The sequence below is a fragment of the Helianthus annuus genome, chromosome 11 (assembly GCF_002127325.2).
Source record: "Helianthus annuus cultivar XRQ/B chromosome 11, HanXRQr2.0-SUNRISE, whole genome shotgun sequence".
NCBI classification, from domain to species: domain Eukaryota; kingdom Viridiplantae; phylum Streptophyta; class Magnoliopsida; order Asterales; family Asteraceae; genus Helianthus; species Helianthus annuus.
Genome location: NC_035443.2, coordinates 76,760,170 through 76,782,408, shown reverse-complemented (window position 1 = coordinate 76,782,408; position 22,239 = coordinate 76,760,170).

Sequence of the window (22,239 nt, the reverse complement as noted above, 5' to 3'; positions counted from 1 at the left end):
TACCTGCTGAAAGCTGCACCATCTGTGGTAAAGATAATCACAAAACTCAAGAATGTGTGTATCTCAAAAACTTTGACATAAAAAAGAATGAATACACTGCAAAAACATCCTTGAGTCCATCAACATCATCTGTCAAGTTCACCAAGAAACAACCACTGTTTGTCCTTGTCCAAACAGCTGTCACAAAACAGCTGAACCAAAAGTATGTCCAAAGAGATGTACAGGTGACTGATGCACCTGTTGGTGCACTACATCTGCTGATTACGTCTTGTATCGAGTCATAGACTTAAGATGTTAGATCTGGGCACGAAATATGAGAAATTGTGAGATTTTATAGAATTAGGCTTGTTGGATCGCTCATATGGTCCATTATAGTTTAGGACCGCTCGAACGGCAACTATGCTGGATCGCTCGAATGTCATATGTGTTGAACCGCTCGAGTGTCAAGTGTCTGGACCGCTTATTGGGCATGTCCAATAAGCGATCCCAGAACCCTATATATAGCTTATGAGCGATCTCATTTGTAATGTTGGCTGAATCTCGTACCGAAGTGCTGCCGGATCGAGAACTGATTGTAATCACTGTCAAATCAATATAAAAAGAGTTTAAAGTGAATCGCAAGCTATTCCTACGTTGATTACTTGTTTTCCGCACCTGTAATTGACGAAAACGCCTCTGATCGACTCATTCGGGTCGCGATACGGTCCTACAATTGGTATCAGAGCTTCAGGAGGAGGAGTTCTGCAGAGAATAGCTGAAAATCGTCAAAATTTTTGTCTTCTACACCTTCTTTTTCAGATTCAGACACTTTCAACGGTCGAAATTTGCTGAAAATCTCAGGGATTGTGCACGATAGTATAGAGACAAACCCTTGAAAGTTTGGAGCCAAAATTCGAAGGAAAAACAGGTCCGATTGGCAATTCGCTCATATGGTCCATTATATCGAGAGGGGGAGTCTGAAGTCAGAGAGAGAGAAGCCCAAAGACTGATCAAGACTGAAGATGTGAAGACACAGCATTGTTGTGACTCGAGAGTCGACTCCATCAACATCTGAGGGGGAGTCTGTAGGTGCACTACATCTGCTGATTACGTCTTGTATCGAGTCATAGACTTAAGATGTTAGATCTGGGCACGAAATACGAGAAATTGTGAGATTGTATAGAATTAGGCTTGTTGGATCGCTGATATGGTCCATTATAGTTTAGGACCGCACGAACGGCAACTATGCTGGATCGCTCGAATGTCATATGTGTTGAACCGCTCGAGTGTCAAGTGTCTGGACCGCTTATTGGGCATGTCCAATAAGCGATCCCAGAACCCTATATATAGCCTATGAGCGATCTCATTTGTAATGTTGGCTGAATCTCGTACCGAAGTGCTGCCGGATCGAGAACTGATTGTAATCACTGTCAAATCAATATAAAAAGAGTTTAAAGTGAATCGCAAGCTATTCCTACGTTGATTACTTGTTTTCCGCACCTGTAATTGACGAAAACGCCTCTGATCGACTCATTCGGGTCGCGATACGGTCCTACAATTGGTATCAGAGCTTCAGGAGGAGGAGTTCTGCAGAGAATAGCTGAAAATCGTCAAAATTTCTGTCTTCTACACCTTCTTTTTCAGATTCAGACACTTTCAACGGTCGAAATTTGCTGAAAATCTCAGGGATTGTGCACGATAGTATAGAGACAAACCCTTGAAAGTTTGGAGCCAAAATTCGAAGGAAAAACAGGTCCGATTGGCAATTCGCTCATATGGTCCATTATATCGAGAGGGGGAGTCTGAAGTCAGAGAGAGAGAAGCCCAAAGACTGATCAAGACTGAAGATGTGAAGACACAGCATTGTTGTGACTCGAGAGTCGACTCCATCAACATCTGAGGGGGAGTCTGTTGGTGCACTACATCTGCTGATTACGTCTTGTATCGAGTCATAGACTTAAGATGTTAGATCTGGGCACGAAATACGAGAAATTGTGAGATTGTATAGAATTAGGCTTGTTGGATCGCTGATATGGTCCATTATAGTTTAGGACCGCTCGAACGGCAACTATGCTGGATCGCTCGAATGTCATATGTGTTGAACCGCTCGAGTGTCAAGTGTCTGGACCGCTTATTGGGCATGTCCAATAGGCGATCCCAGAACCCTATATATAGCCTATGAGCGATCTCATTTGTAATGTTGGCTGAATCTCGTACCGAAGTGCTGCCGGATCGAGAACTGATTGTAATCACTGTCAAATCAATATAAAAAGAGTTTAAAGTGAATCGCAAGCTATTCCTACGTTGATTACTTGTTTTCCGCACCTGTAATTGACGAAAACGCCTCTGATCGACTCATTCGGGTCGCGATACGGTCCTACAATTGGTATCAGAGCTAGGAGCTCGATTGCTTGATCAGACACATCGTTCTCGTACAAATTTCAGCCAAATCAGATCCGATTTCATAGATTTCTTCATCTTCTACTCATTTCTTACGTTTTTTACGGAAATTCGTCAAATTGAACGTGATTTCACGGTCAGTTTCGTCTGATTTTTGGATATGTTGTGCGTATAGACCTGATCTACAACCCTACCAAGTTTCAGATCAAAACTCCAAGCCGTTTAGGAGAAATTGAGATTTTTTCGTCCGAATTCGCGTCAAATTTCAGCTCAGGATCGCTTATTTGGTCTTAATTGAGGATCGCTCGAAGTGTTTTGACTAGGTTCGCTCATAGGGCAATTGGTATGGTCCGCTTTTAAGTCAAATTCAGGACCGCTCATTTGGTAATATAGGTTCGCTCATTGTGTCAAGTGTGGTCCGCTCCAAAGGTTTCAATTGTGGTTCGCTTTTTAGTCAGTTTCTGGTCCGCTTAAAAGGTTTGAGTTTAATTCGCTCATTTGAACAGTTGTGGACCGCTTATTCGGACATTGCTTGAACCTCTTTTTCGGATATCACTTGGACCGCTCTTGTGTCCAATTGAATTTCTGGTCCGCTTATTTGTCAATCTGGACTCTGGTCCGCTTATTCGGTCGGGTGACCTGGTCCGCTCCAAAAACAGTTTATCTAGTCCGCTTTTCTGGTCCATTTGTTGACATCCCCAGTTCGCTTTTTAGGCTGATTATTTGAATTTGTTGACAATTTGAAAATGGACGAGGATTTTTATAATGCATTCGCTACTCCAAGTACCCCAATCAATGCTATTCAAACCACAATGTTAGAAAACGAAACAGGGACGATGCAAAAACATCCCAAACTAATGAACATCGAAGAATATAAGGGTTGGGAAGGTCGTTTTGAAAATTGGGTGCAAGCAAATTATCTTGATGCTTGGGAATGCGTAGAAACAAAGTATGTTCGACCATTGAACGATGATGAAGAACCCATTCCGATCAAAGATCTTACTGCTGATGTTCGGAAAAAGTACAAAGATGAAAACATGATGCTTAGTCTTCTTCAACAGGCAGTCAAAGAAGATATCATGGTTCTTCTACAGCATAATGGAACTTCGTACTCGATTTGGAAAGCGTTACGTTCGAAGTTTAGAGGAAGTGAAGAGATGGTCAAAAGCAAGAAATCACTTTTGAAAAAAGAGTTTGATTTATTCCGAGGATTGAAAAATGAGAGTACAAGAGAAATTATTGAACGATATTGTAATCTGCTTGCTAATATGAAAAGATTGAGTATAGAAAAGAGTAATGAGGAGTTGATTGAAAAACTTGCTGATGCGTTGCCATATGAGAGTTGGGGCACATACTTGATGATGCTTAGAAACAAGAAAGGTTTTAGCAATCTGACGCTCAGTAAGTTCATCGAAAAGATCGAAGCTCAAGAAATGGAACAACGGAAAGTGATTAGAATGAAAGATTTCGATCGTGAACAAGACATCGGGTTATATTATAAAGCTGGGGTAAATGAGAAATCATCAAATCTATCTCCAAAGATTGTGACTGGTATGAGTGCCAAAAGTTCATCTGAAAGTCCATCATCTGGATCAAGCAGCAAAACCAGTTTTACTTCATTTCCATCGTTTGATCCAAACATCTCAGCAACTAAAAACGGGAAAAGATTACAGTGCAATATTGTATTGAATCTTGAGAATGATCAAGATTATTCTGAGGAAATTGCCAAAAACCAAATGTCTTTGTTAGGAATGGTTTTGGAATCTTATACTTGTTTTGTTGCAGGTCGCATTGGAAATCCGATGTTAACAAAAGAAGACTATGACCAGATAGATGCTGAAGAGATGGAACTGATGGACATAAAGTGGTGTCTGGCTAGTGTTTTACGGAGAGCTGAGAAATTCAAACAGATCACGGGGAGAGATGATCTTCGTGATGCAAATGTTTCTACTTTTGGTTTTGACAAATCTAAAGTCACTTGTTTTCGATGCAGGGAAAAAGGACACTTTAAGAGGGAGTGCACAAACCGAGAAGCAAGTGGAGCTCAAAATCCGTTCAACAACAACAACGATTATTATCGGAAAGCTATCTATCACCAAGTTGGTCAATCATCTCAACAACAAAAACATCAAGCTCAGACTGCACATGGAAGAGATGTGGTTGAAGATACAGGAAAGAGAGCTTGTGTGAGCAGTTATGGTTGTGGAAAAAGAAGGGATGGTAGTGCTTTGATAATTGATCAAGATGATGAGAGGTTACCAGAGGGTTTTAGCTGGGCAAATTTTACTTGGGATGATTACATTCCTGATCAAACCACAGCTTACACTGCATTTACAGCAAAGATTGAAGATGACAGTGATGATGATACAGAATATTGGGCGAGAAAATACAGAGAAGATATGAAGTTGCTTGCCGAGAGTGATAGCGAAGACGAAAAAGTCAAGAAGAAAAAGAAAAAGATCAAGACGCCGGTGAGTAGTGATGATGAAGAAGTGCCGGTGGTGAGAAGGCAAAAGGTGACAGAAGTACCTAAGTTTAAAGTTGAAGAAAAAGTTGATGCAAAAGAAGTTTCTGTTAAATGTGAAAATTGTGAGATAGTGAAGAAGCAGAATAGCACTTTGATTTACAACTTGAACAGTCTGAAGGAGTCGTATGATGTGCTGAACAAGACAATGAATCAGTACAATCAAACGAGTGAAGAACAAGCTGTTGCTATGAAGACACTTCAGGGAGCGTTTATGACGAAGCAGAAAGTTGTAAACAACTACATTGAAAAGTGTGCTGCTTTAGAACAAAAGCTTGAGCTGCAAAGAATTGAAACGGAGAGAGTTAATCGTTTGTTAAAAAGCTACTCATGTACTTCCTATGTGATTGACAGGATTTATCCGACTATTGAGAGCATGAAGGTATGGGAAGAGGATGATGTAACTGAAGAGAATGCAGCTGGACTTAATGCTGGTGAAAAGATTGCTGACAAGAAGAAGAGTGATCAGAAAAAGGACACTGAAAAGGCTTCATCTGGTAAGAAGAAAGGTGTCAGTTATAATAAGTGTCCACCCCCACTGGAAAATGGATATTTGCCTAGACATCCTAACGATGAAAGAGTCAAAAAGGCCACAAATTTACAGTGGGAGTCAGAGTCGTCGGTCAATCTTCCAGAAAGTATTGATGTTGTGTTTACATCATCTGACACTGATCAACAGTCTCAATTGATGAAGAAAGTTGTGGATCATGTGTTAGATAGTGATGACATTGAAGAGTCAAAGTCGGAGTCCGCGTCAGAGTCAAAATCTGAGTCAAAAACTCTGGGGCAAACAGAAAAACAGGGAAAATTAGTTTATGATAGAAAATTCCTGTTATCAAAGTCTAATTTGGATGATGGGTTGTTTAAAGTTGCTTATACTTTGAATAATTCGGACAAATTATATTCTGATGAGGAATTTCCAATAAGAGGTGTTAAAATTGAATTGATAAACAAGGTTTTCTTACTTACAGAAATTAATATTTCTGAAATAAAAGGATTGTGTTTTAATGAAAAACCTAAACCTTACACCTCAAGAATTCAACAAAGATTAAACAAGAAAAAGAGTTACGGTTCTGGTTCTGGGTTTCAAAAGAAATCAAACCATAACGGTAATTTCAAAAAGAAAGGTCTTGGTTTTACTCCTACAGAAAAACAGAAAAATGAAAAATATGTTCGTGATTTTAAATCAAAAATGTCATTTGTTTCAGGTACGTCATCTGAGGAAGAAGAAAAGACAAGTTTCTGGAGGGAATCAAATAGTGAGTTCCTTGCGAAGAAGCAAGATGAACAGAAGAGAGATACGAGAACCTGTTTCCGGTGCAACAATGTGGGACATATTGCAAAAGATTGTTCGAATGTGATACAATCAAAACAGGGAGTATTTCGTAAAATCAAAGAGAAAGTGTTTGCGTTCGAATCACCACTTGATAGAACAAAATTGTTCAAAGATTCTATTTTTGAAATTGGTGAGAGTTCGAACAAGTTTTACAAGAAGAGAGCCAAATATGACAATCAGAAATGGGTTGTTAAGAAGGTTGGTGAAAGCTCTAGCGATGATTCTGATGGATCAAAATCAGAGGAGCTATCTTCGGGCGATGAAACTGATTCCACAAAGTCAGTTGAGCCACAAGTTGTTTCAAAATGTGAAGCCGATATAAAAGTTGAAAAATTAGTTCCGATTGTTAATGATGAGGAGTTTCCATTACTTCGGGCTGAGAATTATAAAAAGAAAATTGGTAAAGTTGAAATTTCTAACCAATTTTATCATGATGAACAGGAATTTGATGCTGAGAAGGTCTTTAACCCCAAGGTAAAACACATCTTTGGCAAGATGATTGATCGAAAAGTCAAAGGGGTTAAGGAATTTTATGAGAAGAAAACAATGAAAGAAAAGGTTGAACCATCCCTGGTTTGTGACTGGGATGGTACATATTATGAACAGTAAGTCTCAGGACTTGCCGGAGCTCCCAGGTTGGTAAGCGTGGAGCATGAATCGGCATCTTTCTTGAATTTTATTCGGTAACGTCAATCATACAAACGGTAAAGAGGTTTGTTTGTGTATATCTTACAATTTCTGTTTGTGATGTGTCTCAAAAACTGATATGATCCTCTTACACAAACTCACAAAAATATGTTTGTACATATTTCATTTCTGCATTTAATTTCTGTCTTTGCATTCATGTTTCTTATTTTGAAAAACCCAAAAAGATTTTCGACAACTGATGTTGGAGAGCTGACATTCAAAATCTCAAAGGCTAAACATGATGAACAGACAGGTTGGTTAATTGATTTGAAATGTTTAAAATGATTCATTGATTTGAATCAGAATTTGGAATGTTTTGAAATTTGTGATAAATTTTAAATGTAAATGTGTAAATTCTCAAATGTTTAGTTAATTCATTAAGTTGAATCACAACTTTATTGGTTTGTAATAGAGAGGTTGAGATGTGCAGGTTTCTTAATTTGTTGATACACAAAGCCAGGCGTCGATCCCAAAAGCATGGAAGCTTGACGAAAGGGGGAGCCTAAAGATTCTGAAGAAAGAGAGCAACGGAAGCTGAAGACAGATCCACCGGGATTCTGTTCAAGCAAGAGGAACTCAAGAGAGAGAGAAAGACAAGTTGCTACGAGTTTCACTACGAGATTGACTACGACAATATCCAAGGGGGAGATTGTTGATGCATTTATTGTCTATCGCCTTCGTCAATTCGAGTCGTAGTGAGAAGCCGGAAGAAATCAAGCGCATAATGTCATATTTAGTTAGAAATGGCAAGGTGGCAAACTTGTAATTAATGAGAACTTTCATTAAGTTGCCTTGACCATATAAATAGGAGTTTATGTCATGAGTTAGTTAGTTTTTTGGAAGACTTCTCTCACATTTGTGTTGGTGGAGATCCAAGTTTAGAGAGAGAAAGTCTAGAGAGAGAAAGTAGTGGTAATCGTGATTCGTGTACCGGAATTGTCACATCTTTCAATAAATCACGATTAGTAGTACGTTATTGTGTGTTCGGTCCCGCACGTTCACGGATTCCGCACGTGAAACGTTCGTTACGCAATCGAACGGTCTCAAAACTAATCCTACAGCACCCCCTGCCAATCAATTCAGAAAAGGCAAGGAAAAAGCATCATACCAAAGGATTACACATGTTTATGAGGCTTACAAAAAGCCCTCTAAACCAAGAGTGAACACACATCCTTTTGGTTATCAACAGATGATGGGCCAAGACCCCCAACAGTGGTTATCAAACCCCTGTGCTAACCACTGTCCATGCATCTGCCTCCATCCCAGACATTGTTGAGACCCCATCCAAAGCCCTGTTGGCTTTGGAGACCTCTATGAACTAATCCTTTTACTTCATGTGCAGGGAGCTTCTGCATGCTTAGATAGTCTTTAGTATGTAGATAGTGGAGGCTCCAGGCACATGACAGGATGTAAAGCCCTTCTTCAAGATTTCAAAATTCATGGAGGGGGTGATATATCCTTTGGTAATAATAGTAAGGGAAAAGTTCTGGGGTCTGGTACAGTAAAGTCTGGAAATGTAAAATTTGAAAATGTCAATCTTATTGATAATCTGAAATTCAACCTCCTGAGTGTATCTCAAATGAGTGATAAAGGGTTTGGATCATTCTTCACAAAGGATTGTTGTAGGATTGTTGGACCAGAAATGGTTAGTGAGATTGAAGCAATAATCAAGAAAGGCTCAACAAAACTTGTTGCTCAAAGAAGTGGCAATGTTTATGTTGTTGACATGTCAAGAGAGTGTCCCAGAGCTGATACCTGTCTATTCTCAGCTGCCTCTAACAAAGAGACAGAGCTATGGCACAAAAGACTGGGACACACAAATCTCAAAACAATCAATGAAATTTCAAAAAATGGCTTAGTAAGAGGCTTACCACAAAAAATGTTTTCATGTCCTGAACACTGTGTTTCCTGTTTAAAAGGAAACCAGCACAAGAGGTCTTTTAAGTCCATTGAAGAGTCCAAAACAACCTAGTGTTTGCAAATGCTGCACATGGATTTGTTTGGCCCAGTGCAAGTCATGAGTCTCAAAAAGAAAAGATATTACTTGGTTATTGTTGATGACTTCTCTAGGTTTACATGGACCTTCTTTTTACACTCAAAAGATGAGACTGCAGGCATTTTGCAAGACTTTGTGGTACAGGTTGAAAAGCAATTTGACCTTCCAGTAAAAGTCTTCAGGAGTGACAATGGCACAGAATTCAAAAAATAAGGAGTTGGATGCTGATGTGTGTAAAATGCAACATATAAAACACATCAATTAAGGCATAAAACTAACCCTTTTTAAGTACTAATGTTGGAAAAAGAGTGTTTTTGTCTTCCTTTTGTATTTTCAGGATGAAATGAGCTCAAAATCACAAAAGAAGCAAAAAGACCACTAATTCTACCATAAATACAAGAAAAGGAACAAAAGTAGACTACCCGGACCTTCAACGGCACCTCCCAAAGCAAAAAGGAAGAAACAGAGTCTGAACACGCCCCGTGTCCAGCGAACACGGGGGCGTGCCCAGGAAGCATCAGAAAAGACAAACCAGTAGAAGCTTCCATTGCCCACCACGGGGCCGTGTCCAGCGAGCACGGGGGCGTGGTGAAAGTACAGCAGGCGCATTAATTGTAATTCGCAATTACAATTAATGAGGAGAGAGAGTGTCAGGCGGGCAAGGGGCCGTGTCCAGCGGACACGGGGCCGTGTCCAGCCTTCTGTTCAGCCTATAAATAGAGGAGCTTGGCTTCATTCTCTCTCATCCCTTGGCACACCACCTCTCTCACACCTCATCCACCACCCACCACCACCATAACACCATCATCCACCACCATCATCCATTGTCCATCGTAGAGTGTGTGAGTCGTCTCGGGATCCAAGATTGATCGTAAGAGTTCTTGACAATCAAGGCCATGTTTGCCTAAGTCTCTTACATCACTTGGTGAAGACAAGTGTTTAGTATAATACTTTTTATTTTTAATCTTTTGCACTTTTTATTTGGTTTTGTATTAATGACTTTAATAACTAGTTACTTATGTTGAAGGTGATCTTTCCTTATCGTTTGTCCGTGGTGTCTTGGCGTTATTTTACTGTCTATATAAAATAAAAGATTTTCACCATTCATATCTCCACGGTCTATATGGAGGTATGTTGGCTACCTGGTCGGGGGTTAAGGGAACGGTTTGGTAAAGGTCTTGCCCTTGTTCAGCGTTTAGAGGTCCTGCTTGGGACCTGGGTCAAATTTAGTAGGATCTCCTTCAATGCCCATAGGTATTGGATGGCGGGGATCCAAACTCTTTGACCCCCTCATAAGTTAACTACTATTAATACTATAACCCGACTATTTAGGACTGTATCCCTGCTGACTCAGACTACTTAGCCGAGGGTAACGTCACCGCCAGAAGCGGGGCCTACCATAATTTGCATTAATAACTTAATTCATTATCTTTCAATAATCCGACCCTTTAGGATTGTATCCTTGCTGACTCAAACTACTGGGTTGAGGGTAACGTCGCCTTCAAAAGAGGGGCCTACTACAATAACTAAGATAATCTCTTAAACAAGTGCAAAAGTGCGAAAATAATCAAAGGTTATACTAATACACGTGTCGGATCCAAGTGATTCATCTTGTCTATCTGTTTTTATTTTATTTTTATTTTCAGCATTTAGTTAGTTTTTATTTTTCTAAGTTTAAAATATTTTTCTAACCTTTTTGATTTGATTAGACGTTGAGGATAAACCGGTACTAAAAGCTCTTGTGTCCTTGGACGACCTCGGTATCTTACCAACACTATACTACGTCCACGATGGGTGTACTTGCCCATATGTGTGTTTAGTGTTAGTGAATATCGTGTTTTATAAATTTAAAACTTGGCTAAAAGTGTAAAAAGGGCTTAAATACTCATCAAAATAATATTACACCTAACGCACATCAAGTTTTTGGCGCCGCTGCCGGGGACACAAGGATTTTAAGAAAGTTAGGAATCAACGGCCTAATCGTATTTTTATTTTTCTTTAATTTTTTAGGATTTTTTTTTAGATTTTTAGCTTCTGCAGAGCTCAACACGGGGCCGTGCCTGCTGAACACGCCCCGTGCTCAATCATTGGAACTGGCAATCCTGTTTTAAGTCAGACAGTAGGCTGAACACGGGGCCGTGTCCACTCAACACGCCCCCGTGCCCAAGATTCAGTTACTGAAAACAGAACCGTTAGATCCCGGCGGTTGGTAATTTCTGACACAAACATGAGTGATAGTAATTCTTTTTACTTTCGGCACTCTTATGGTTTGTGGTGTCGAATATGTGGAGGCGAACATGAGGAATTAAAATGTTTCTTCCTCACTTATAGGCCCCACTATATAGACCCACCGATTCCTTGTAACCTTAAGAGGGGCGAAAGTAAAAATAAGCACTATTTCTCCCTCGAATGCGCCCAGCCAGATATTCTAGGAGAAATGCTCCTTGACGAGCTATTTCAACTAGAAGAACTACTTCTCAATTGGTCAAAAGAACTTAGGAAGGATTTTTTAGATCCATCCCAAGATGATGACCATGAGGAAATGTTGGAACCGCATTCCGACAACCTCGTTGCTCTCGAAAATACCTTCTTACCTAAAAAAGACGCGGACGATAGTCGTCCCTGTGTCGATTGTGCCGTGAAGGACTCCCCATCGACTTCGTTCGATGCATACATAGACCTGAGCGATTCGGCATACACCTTCTTTAACGAGAGCCCGGGAAAGGGTTGGACTTGTCCACCTAGAATGAAAATAGGAATTACCCTCACCGACAACCTCTTGCGTTCTCGCCTTAGTATAGGACAATTAAGGTATCTTAGGCACTTTGGGGTTGTTCCAACAAGTCAAGAGCCACCCGATATAGATTAGCTCCTTAGTAAAGACAAAACTTCATAAGACAGCTTTCCGACACGGGGCCGTGCCCGGCCAACACGCCCCCGTGTCCACCAAAAGATTCCCCTCTGATCAGAACGTCAGAATACGGACAAACTGTGTCAGAATTTCATCTGCACACGGGGCCGTGTCCAGCGGACACGGGGCCGTGTCCAGCAGGCTGTCATTTTCTATAAATGCAGCCAAAAATCCTGCACATTTGGACCAACTTGGGGACAGAGATTTGAAGGAATCTTCTCTCAAACAATCCTAGGTAAGTCTAAAAGAAGTTTCCAACAACCCATCTTGTCCTTTCCTCTTCTAGACATTTCCTTCTTCTTCATCTTTCTTCAAAAACTACCATGAAAAGTTTGAAATTTCAATCTTTGTGGTAGGGAACAATGAGTTTTGGTTATAGAATCTTGGTAAAAACATGTTATGTAACACTGTTTAAAGTTATTTACTGTCAAAAAACTTGCATAAACTCAGAAAATAACTTAAAAACCCAAGATTCTTTGCTCCAAAATTCTGCAGAAAGATGAACACGGGGCCGTGCTCAATGAGCACGGAGCCGTGTCCAGAAACTGTTTCGTCATATAAACTGCTTTTGGTTTATTTTTCGTAGAATGGCGAGTGAAAACAGCGAAACATCATCCGTTCATTCCTCAAACAGCCGAAGGGGAAGGAGGCCTTCCGTTGAAGCTACACTTGTGCACTACGTGATAGCGCTAAGGGAAGCTCTCGACGAAATGACGTCAGTAGAGGAGGTCCTCATTGACCGTATTAACGATCTTACAATGGGACTTGAAAGCAGCTTCCAAGAAATTAACCTTTTGCACCAAAGGTTAAACATTTTGGTAGCACCCCCTATGGAACCGGTCCTTCCACAACAAGACTGGAACTTGGCACTCGGTGTTAACAACCCTACCGGGTGGGGAGACTTTCCCGCAGAACCTCCTATGGAAAACCCACAAGAAGTTCCAGCGGAAGTTGAAACTCCTCAAACCAATGCAAACGAGCCCTCTTTTCTCCTCCCAAGGGAGGTAGAGGAGTGGCTTGCCGACATATGAGGAGAACCGTACCCGAAAGGAGGAGCTCTACAAAGCCTTATCTAACCAAGACTAATATCTTCTTGGAAATTTTGCTAAATTAAAATAAAAGATAGGGCTAGAACTCCATAAGTCTAATATCTATGTAGTTTTTATCTTAGTGTAATATCTCTCTATGATTTGCAATGTTATGATGGTTTTTATGATTGATGGTTGTTTTGAGAATAAAACACACTCATGGTGGTAATGGATGAAAAAGGGAACGAGAAAAAATGGAACCATGCACGAAGAACAGAGCAACCCGACAAAAAATCTCCATTACAGAAGGCTCAACACGGGCCGTGCCCAACCAACACGGCCCCGTGCTGAGCCCCTGCAGAAAAATCACCCAGTTCAGGTAACTGGACACGGGCCGTGTTCAGCGGACACGCCCCCGTGTCCAGGCTTCTGTTTCAATTCTGTAATTTTTGTTACTGGCACTTGACCACGGGGCCGTGCCCGGTGAACACGGGGCCGTGTCCAGGATGCCAGTAACAAAAATCTTTGCTTTTTAACATACTTTTATGCATTCTAATCAACCAAAAATATTATTTTTGGACACATTGAGGACAATGTGTAATTTAAGTGTGGGGGGGATGCTAAAACCTTGAAATTTTGCAAAATCCTAAACACAAGCCTTACACAAAACTCTATTGGAACCGCTAAACACCCCAAATTTTTTCAAAAACTTTTTCATTTTTTTTATTTACTTGTCTTAGTTTAAGTTGGGAAAAACAAGTTCTAAAAAAGGTTATATTTTTACAAGTTTACAACCGATAGCGTCGTGATAAAAAAGGAACCAACATAAGAAAATTATGAAACGGCATAACAAGCCTAGTTTAAAATTCGATTATATATGCTTGGTCACATTAAAAACCCATTCCCACAAAAGTAAGTTTTGAGCCTTTATTGAGCATAAAAATACACATATTTAGATTAAATGCTCATTTTTCGTTTCTTGTGTGAATAGCCGCTCGGTCCTTACAAATCTAGAACTTGCCACGACGATACATTCCCGGTCCTTACCAACTTAAACCCAAGTAAGTAAATGATGGAGGCATTAGGACTAACTATTTTTTTTTTCAAAACCATTATTTTTCATTTTTTTTACCTACCCAAAATCCCCCTAGAAAACCCCTTTGAGCCTAAACCTTTCATTTCATTACCCCAAAAACCCTTTCTACCCACCAAAAACCTTTTTATTTATTTTTTTAGTAACAAGTTCGCTTTTTCGTAAACTCACCTTTTTATGTGACTATCAAAAAAAAAAATGATGATGAAGTCAAAAACAAACAAAAGCTATAAAAGCTTGTTTGGAGAAATACTTCAAAATAAAAAGTCACTAAAAATAAGGTACTTCACGAAAACCGACGCTTGTTACGATTTTTCGCCCTTTTTACTAACCACTAACCAACCACCCACCTTTAAACCCAAGCCTTCACCCAAAAAAAAAAAAAGTCCTCTTGATATTTACAAAGGTAAAAAGTTAAAGAGGAGGAGGATTGATTACTTGGCAAGCCTATGGAAAGACGTAAGTTCCGTGCCGCTCTCGAGTGATTCACTAAAATATACACCTTCGGCCGAGTGTTGAGTGATCTCCCGTGAGGTATGTGAACTTGTATATAAATGGAATTTTAATAAGGCATACTATGCCCAAATAAGTAATTTATCTTATGAAAAGTTCAAAATAAATCATAACGAATAGGATTGTAAATAAATAAAAATAAAGCCTATAAAAACCTTGGATTCCCGACACTCTAGGACAAGCTAAAAAAAAAAAAAAAAAAACTTCTCTTCTACCTATTCCATTTGGGAGTGTAAGCCACATTTAAAGAGTTTTGCTTGAGGACAAGCAAAAGTTCAAGTGTGGGGGTATTTGATGTGTGTAAAATGCAACATATAAAACACATCAATTAAGGCATAAAACTAACCCTTTTTAAGTACTAATGTTGGAAAAAGAGTGTTTTTGTCTTCCTTTTGTATTTTCAGGATGAAATGAGCTCAAAATCACAAAAGAAGCAAAAAGACCACTAATTCTACCATAAATACAAGAAAAGGAACAAAAGTATACTGCCCGGACCTTCAACGGCACCTCCCAAAGCAAAAAGGAAGAAACAGAGTCTGAACACGCCCCGTGTCCAGCGAACACGGGGGCGTGCCCAGGAAGCAGCAGAAAAGACAAACCAGTAGAAGCTTCCATTGCCCACCACGGGGCCGTGTCCAGCGAGCACGGGGGCATGGTGAAAGTACAGCAGGCGCATTAATTGTAATTCGCAATTACAATTAATGAGGAGAGAGAGTGTCAGGCGGGCACGGGGCCGTGTCCAGCGGACACGGGGCCGTGTCCAGCCTTCTGTTCAGCCTATAAATAGAGGAGCTTGGCTTCATTCTCTCTCATCCCTTGGCACACCACCTCTCTCACACCTCATCCACCACCCACCACCACCATAACACCATCATCCACCACCATCATCCATTGTCCATCGTAGAGTGTGTGAGTCGTCTCGGGATCCAAGATTGATCGTAAGAGTTCTTGACAATCAAGGCCATGTTTGCCTAAGTCTCTTACATCACTTGGTGAAGACAAGTGTTTAGTATAATACTTTTTATTTTTAATCTTTTGCACTTTTTATTTGGTTTTGTATTAATGACTTTAATAACTAGTTACTTATGTTGAAGGTGATCTTTCCTTATCGTTTGTCCGTGGTGTCTTGGCGTTATTTTACTGTCTATATAAAATAAAAGATTTTCACCATTCATATCTACACGGTCTATATGGAGTTATGTTGGCTACCTGGTCGGGGGTTAAGGGAACGGTTTGGTAAAGGTCTTGCCCTTGTTCAGCGTTTAGAGGTCCTGCTTGGGACCTTGGTCAAATTTAGTAGGATCTCCTTCAATGCCCATAGGTATTGGATGGCGGGGATCCAAACTCTTTGACCCCCTCATAAGTTAACTACTATTAATACTATAACCCGGCTATTTAGGACTGTATCCCTGCTGACTCAGACTACTTAGCCGAGGGTAACGTCACCGCCAGAAGCGGGGCCTACCATAATTTGCATTAATAACTTAATTCATTATCTTTCAATAATCCGACCCTTTAGGATTGTATCCTTGCTGACTCAAACTACTGGGTTGAGGGTAACGTCGCCTTCAAAAGAGGGGCCTACTACAATAACTAAGATAATCTCTTAAACAAGTGCAAAAGTGCAAAAATAATCAAAGGTTATACTAATACACGTGTCGGATCCAAGTGATTCATCTTGTCTATCTGTTTTTATTTTATTTTTATTTTCAGCATTTAGTTAGTTTTTATTTTTCTTAGTTTAAAATATTTTTCTAACCTTTTTTATTTGATTAGACGTTGAGGATAAACCGGTACTAAAAGCTCTTGTGTCCTTGGACGACCTCGGTATCTTACCAACACTATACTACGTCCACGATGGGTGCACTTGCCCATATGTGTGTTTAGTGTTAGTGAATATCGTGTTTTATAAATTTAAAACTTGGCAAAAAGTGTAAAAAGGGCTTAAATACTCATCAAAATAATATTACACCTAACGCACATTAGATGCCTTCTATGTGAAGAAAGGGATTGTAAGGCAGTACAGCATCCCTAGAACACCAGAGCAAAATGGGGTTGTTGAAAGAAAGAACAGAACATTGATTGAGGCTGCCAGAACCAAGCTTGCAGATTCAGGTTTGCCATTAACTTTTTGGGCAGAGGCAGTAAACACTGCTTGCTATGTCCAAAACAGAGTTTTGATCAACCCCAGGCAAAAAAAGACTGCTTATGAAATTCTGTATAAAATAAAGCCATTAATCTCATATTTCAAAGTTTTTGGTTTCCCATGTTTCATTTTAAACTTAAAAGATTCTATCTCAAAGTTTGCAGCCAAAATTGATATGGGATATCACCTGGGATACTCAACCACTGATAAGGCCTACAAAGTGTTTAATACACGGACCAAGGCAGTGGAAGAGACTTTGAATGTAAAGTTCAATGAAATTTCATCAATGAAAATCCCTGCAAATCCTGCAGAATTGTTTGATCTTGAAAAATTCACTTTTGAAAATACTGCTGTTAAGACTAACACTGCAGGTCCATCAGAAGATTCATCACCAAACTATGGATATGAGATCATCATTCCTCAAAAGTCTGCTTCAACAGGGAGAGCATCAATTGTTCAAAACAGTTGTCAAAGCTCAACCACTGCTACCTCAACAGTTGTTGACCAAAGTAGCCCTTTAACCACTGCTTCCACCTCTTCAAACACTGCTGACAAAATTCCACAAATAGTGGATCAAAGTCAGCAGGTGTCCACACCTTTACCCCCTATGCCACCACCTTTTGAAGACACTGCTGGGCCATCAAAGTCACCAGCAGTGGTTAGCTCAGATGATACACGTATGCAGCCTTCACCACTCAATGCCATTATTCCATACCAAGGAGAGCTAATCCTCTTGAAATCTCATCCACCAGATCAAATCATTGGCAACATCAATGAAGGGGTGCTCACAAGAAAGCAGTCCCAAAACATTTGTCTTTTTGCAGGTTTTCTATCACTCCATCAGCCAGTCAAGTACCAAGAGGCACTGAAAGACAACAGCTGGGTAGAAGCTATGCAAGAGGAGCTCCAACAGTTTAGAAGACAACAAGTATGGGAGCTTGTTCCATTGCCAGAGGGTGCGAGTCTTATTGGCACAAAATGGGTCTTCAAAAATAAAACTGATGAAAGGGGTATTGTTGTCAAGAATAAAGCCAGGCTTGTGGTTCAAGGTTTCAGACAAGAAGAGGGCATTGATTATGATGAAACATTTGCCCCTGTAGTAAGACTTGAAGCTATCAGACTCTTTCTGGCCTTTGCTGTCAACCACAACATCAAGGTGTATCAAATGGATATCAAATGTGCATTCCTCCGTGGTAAGATTCAAGAGGAGGTTTATGTTTGTCAACCTCCAGGTTTTGAGGATCCATTTAATCCAGATCATGTCTACAAGCTAAATAAAGCTTTGTATGGCCTGAAACAAGCACCAAGAGCCTGGTATGAAACTCTGTCCACCTTTTTACTTTCCATTGGTTTCACCAGAGGCAGGATTCATAAAACACTGTTTTTAAAATGGAGAGGAAAGGATTTGATGATTGTCCAGATTTATGTGGATGACATCATTTTTGCAAGCACATGTAATAAAATGTGTGAGGAGTTCAGACAACTCATGACAGTTGAGTTTGAAATGAGTGTAATGGGTGAACTCCAGTGCTTTCTTGGTCTCCAAGTAAGGCAACTGCAAAATGGTACTTTCATCCATCAAGGCAAATATGCCAAAGAACTCTTAAAGAAATTTGATATGGATGATTGTAAGCCATGTAGTACACCCATTGCAACCAATAAATTGGTCATGTCTAAAGAAAAGGATGATTTGGTTGATCAGACCTTATATAGAAGCATGATTGGGTCTTTATTGTACCTAACTGCATGTAGACCAGACATCATGTTTGAACATGTGTTTGTGCAAGATCCCAATCAGCCCCTAGAAAGTCAAACCTTATTGCTGTAAAAAGGATATTCAGATACCTCAAAGGTGCTCCCACACTTGGTATCTGGTATCCAGCTGATGGTAAAATTGAGCTTTCAGGTTTCTCAAATAGTGACTTTGCTGGATGTGATAAAACAAGGAAGTCCACTTCAGGAGGGTGCCAATTCCTAGGCAATTGCTTAGTGTCCTGGCAAAGCAAAAAACAAGCAGCTGTTTCCACATCCACTGCTGAGGCAGAATACATAGCTGCTGCAAGCTGTACAGCCCAACTGCTCTGACTTCAAAATCAGTTACTGGATTTTGGTATCACTGCCTTGAAGACACCACTTATGTTGGACAGCCAGGCAGTAGAAAAAATCATCAAAAATCCAGTTTCCCATTCAACCACCAAACACATCGACATCATACATCACTTTGTGAGGGATTGCTATGAAAAAGGTTTGATTTCTCTGCATCATGTTCCAACTAAGGATCAGCTGGCAGATGTGCTAACCAAAGCATTAGACACATCCACCTTTGAAAGCTTGATCTCTAGGATTGGCATGCTAAACATGGAATAACAGGCAAAATCCTATTTTTCTATGAATAAAAGCATTAAATGTTTTCAGAAAATCAAAATTCCATCCTTAAAAATAGCTAAAATGAATTTTTCATTAAAATCCTAAAAGTCGGCCATAACCACTGATGGGTTCAAAAGTCTGTGCTGCTTCAAAAGTTTGTCCACTACTAAAAGTCATCCCCTGCTCTCATTTTCTTTGATACCCACTGATGGTCAAAATCAGTGTTGTATCCACTGCTGAGCTATCTACTGATTGTAAAAAGCATCCACTGTCCTCCATTACCATTACAACTACTGTCTTCACTAGTTGTTTTCACAAACTGTACTGTTCAAAAGTACTATCCTTAGCTTCACAAGGGGATGGCATGCGGACAGTACTTAGTGGTCAGACCTTTTGTAACCACTGCCACGTCAGCATTCACTTTTCCTCCATAAAACCCCCTTTCAAAATCCAAACAGGGTTTCACTGTTGAATTGAATTCTTAAAAATTCTCTTCTCAAAGCAGTTTCCAATCCATTCCATCTCTTCACATTCTCATCTTCGATTCTCATCTTCAAAATGACAAAATCGAAATCATTCACAAAAGCTTCCAAAGGGGCCTCTCAAAAGGCTACCTCCACCGAAATCCCACACAAACCGTCTCACAATCTACTGGGTCTTCTCACAAAACCTGGCCACATCGATACATTTGACTCCATCCTCGATATTATCAACCCATCAAAGTACAAAACTTTGTTAACCGTTGATGCACCCATTTACCTGCAAACTCAGAGAGAGTTTTGGAAAAATTGTACCCTTGAAAAACAAGGAGAAGATGTCATAGCCATTAACTCTACTCTGCAGAAGAAAGCAGTCCGATTAACAACGCAATCCATATCTGAGGTATTTCAGCTCGCTGATCAGGAAGGTACATATTCTTTCCCTAAAAACGAGTTAAAAATTGACTTCATTGAGCGAGGGTATGCAGACACAATGATGAAAAGGGATACCTTAGAAAAAGGCTTCTTCCCTCCTGCAACAAGATTTTTATTCCATACCCTCCTTGTGTGTGTTTCAAATAAAACCACTTCTTTTAATGAAATACCACTGAAGATTCAAAACTTGGGATATGCTATTTTACAAGGAGAAAATTTTAACTATTCCAAGGTAATCTTCAATGATTTGGTTAAAAATGTTCAAACGAAATCATTCTTACTGTTTCCAAGATTTTTAAGTTATTATTTTGAGAAAAAATTCAGTAAGAATGATATTGCGGTAATAAATCAAGGTGACTCTTTTCAAATAAAAAGCTTAACATCTGAAACATTTACAAGAATGTCAACACCTTGCAAAACACAAGCAGAGGTGCCTGAGCAGATTTTAGCAACAAACATTGCTCCTCAGGTATCTGCTGCTGAGCCCACTGCTCAAGGTGATCAAGGTAGCCAAACAACTGCCTTGAAACCCACACCTAAAATCACCAAAAAACCACCGAAAAAGAAAAATAAAAAACCCCCCACACCTATCAAAAGTCACAACAGACCACTGCTGCTACTTCCTCACAGCAGTTGGTAGAAATATCTCAACCCATACCTGAAACTCCTCCTGTCTCTTCACAAAAAGAACAGGTTGTACAAACAGAGTCACCACATCATGAGGCTCTGGAAGCACTCGTTTCCATCCTCCACAACCCAATACCCGGGGCAATTTCGCTTTCTAAGCCTAACTTCACATCCCCATTTCCACCAAATACCAAACTACGGTTGGATGCAATTGATCTGAACCTGGCACAAACCAGTCCTTCTCAATCACCTGTCCATGAGAATTTACCTCAACAAAAGACTGGGCCTGATGTATCAATCTTTGCTAACCCACCAACACAACCTGAGGAGGTTACTCCCCTTGAGTTACAAGTAACTCTTGGTGGTATTCCAAGTGAAGCAGCCACTACAAGTGTTGAACCTACAGGTTTACACTTGGACAGTGGTTACATCAATAAGACTTCCTTGGAGGCAATTCCTTCCATAACACCTCTGTTATCTGCTAGTGAGTTTGTATTAACCACTGGTTCCATTAAAAGATTATCAAGTGTTAAAGGAAGAAAACCCCAGTACCAAGAAAAAGGGGCATCAGTTGTTGATGTTTGGAGTACACTCCCTACCTCAACTTCTGATAAAACCACTGCTAGTGGGAAATCAGATGATCCCATTAAATTGGGTGATGGTTAAAAGTACCAAGAATTGACGGACAGAGTTGAAAAACTGGATACCACTGTTGCAGAAATCAAAGACATGCTGCATCAATTGTTGACAGTTCAAATGGTACAATCTACTGCTGTTCCACCTCAAGCACCTGCTCCAGCACCAACAGATGTTACAAATGAGCTCTGGAATCTTTTTCAACCATTTCTCCACCAACAACACCAGATGGCTGAGCAACAGCATGAAAAACATGTTCAAGAGCTAAAAAATGTCATGGAGTCTAGGTACAAAGATACAAAGGATGACATTAAGGCTCTCAAGGCCCATCTGTTGACAACCACTAGCACTGCTCCTCCGACAGTTCTCTTCATTGATGAAATCCCCTCAGATAATGCCAAAAAGGGGGAAAAATTAAGGAGTGGATAAAGAAAGGGATTGATAATGGGCTATATCTTGATACAGAAAAAGATGCAATGCTCAGAGAAATTCCCTTGCCAGATGGAAGCAAGAAGGTTGATGTGACCCAGAATGCACTTGATGATAGTATCATAAGTGTAAAAAGGGATAGAGCGGCAAAGGATCTGTCAAGACGGAATGAGGAGAAGAGAGCTTTCATGAAGCTGAATGAACAGGGTTGTTCTGGTGAAAATGATGATCAAAATCCTGTTCCAAAAAGAAATCTTACTAGTAAAGTAAGGAAACCCAAATCTATACCATCCAGTTTTCAAAAGCATACTCCAAAACCATCATCCAAAAGCCACCAACATCAAACCTCCACCCAAACAGCTGTTGCAACCTCTGTTGTACCAACATCTGCTGGTACCTCAGTTGTTACAACAACTGCTCTCACTTCAACACATACCACTTCAACACACACCACTACCACTGCCTTATCACCACCAAAAATAACATCTCTACCATCACTTCCTGCCATAAAGCAGAAGACATCAGATGTTATAACATCTGCTGTAATGACAACAGTGGTTGAAACACCAGTTGTTTCAACAGCTATTAGTCAGACACAAACCACTGCCACTCAAATCACTTCCACTGATCCACCCAAAACATCATCTGCCTCT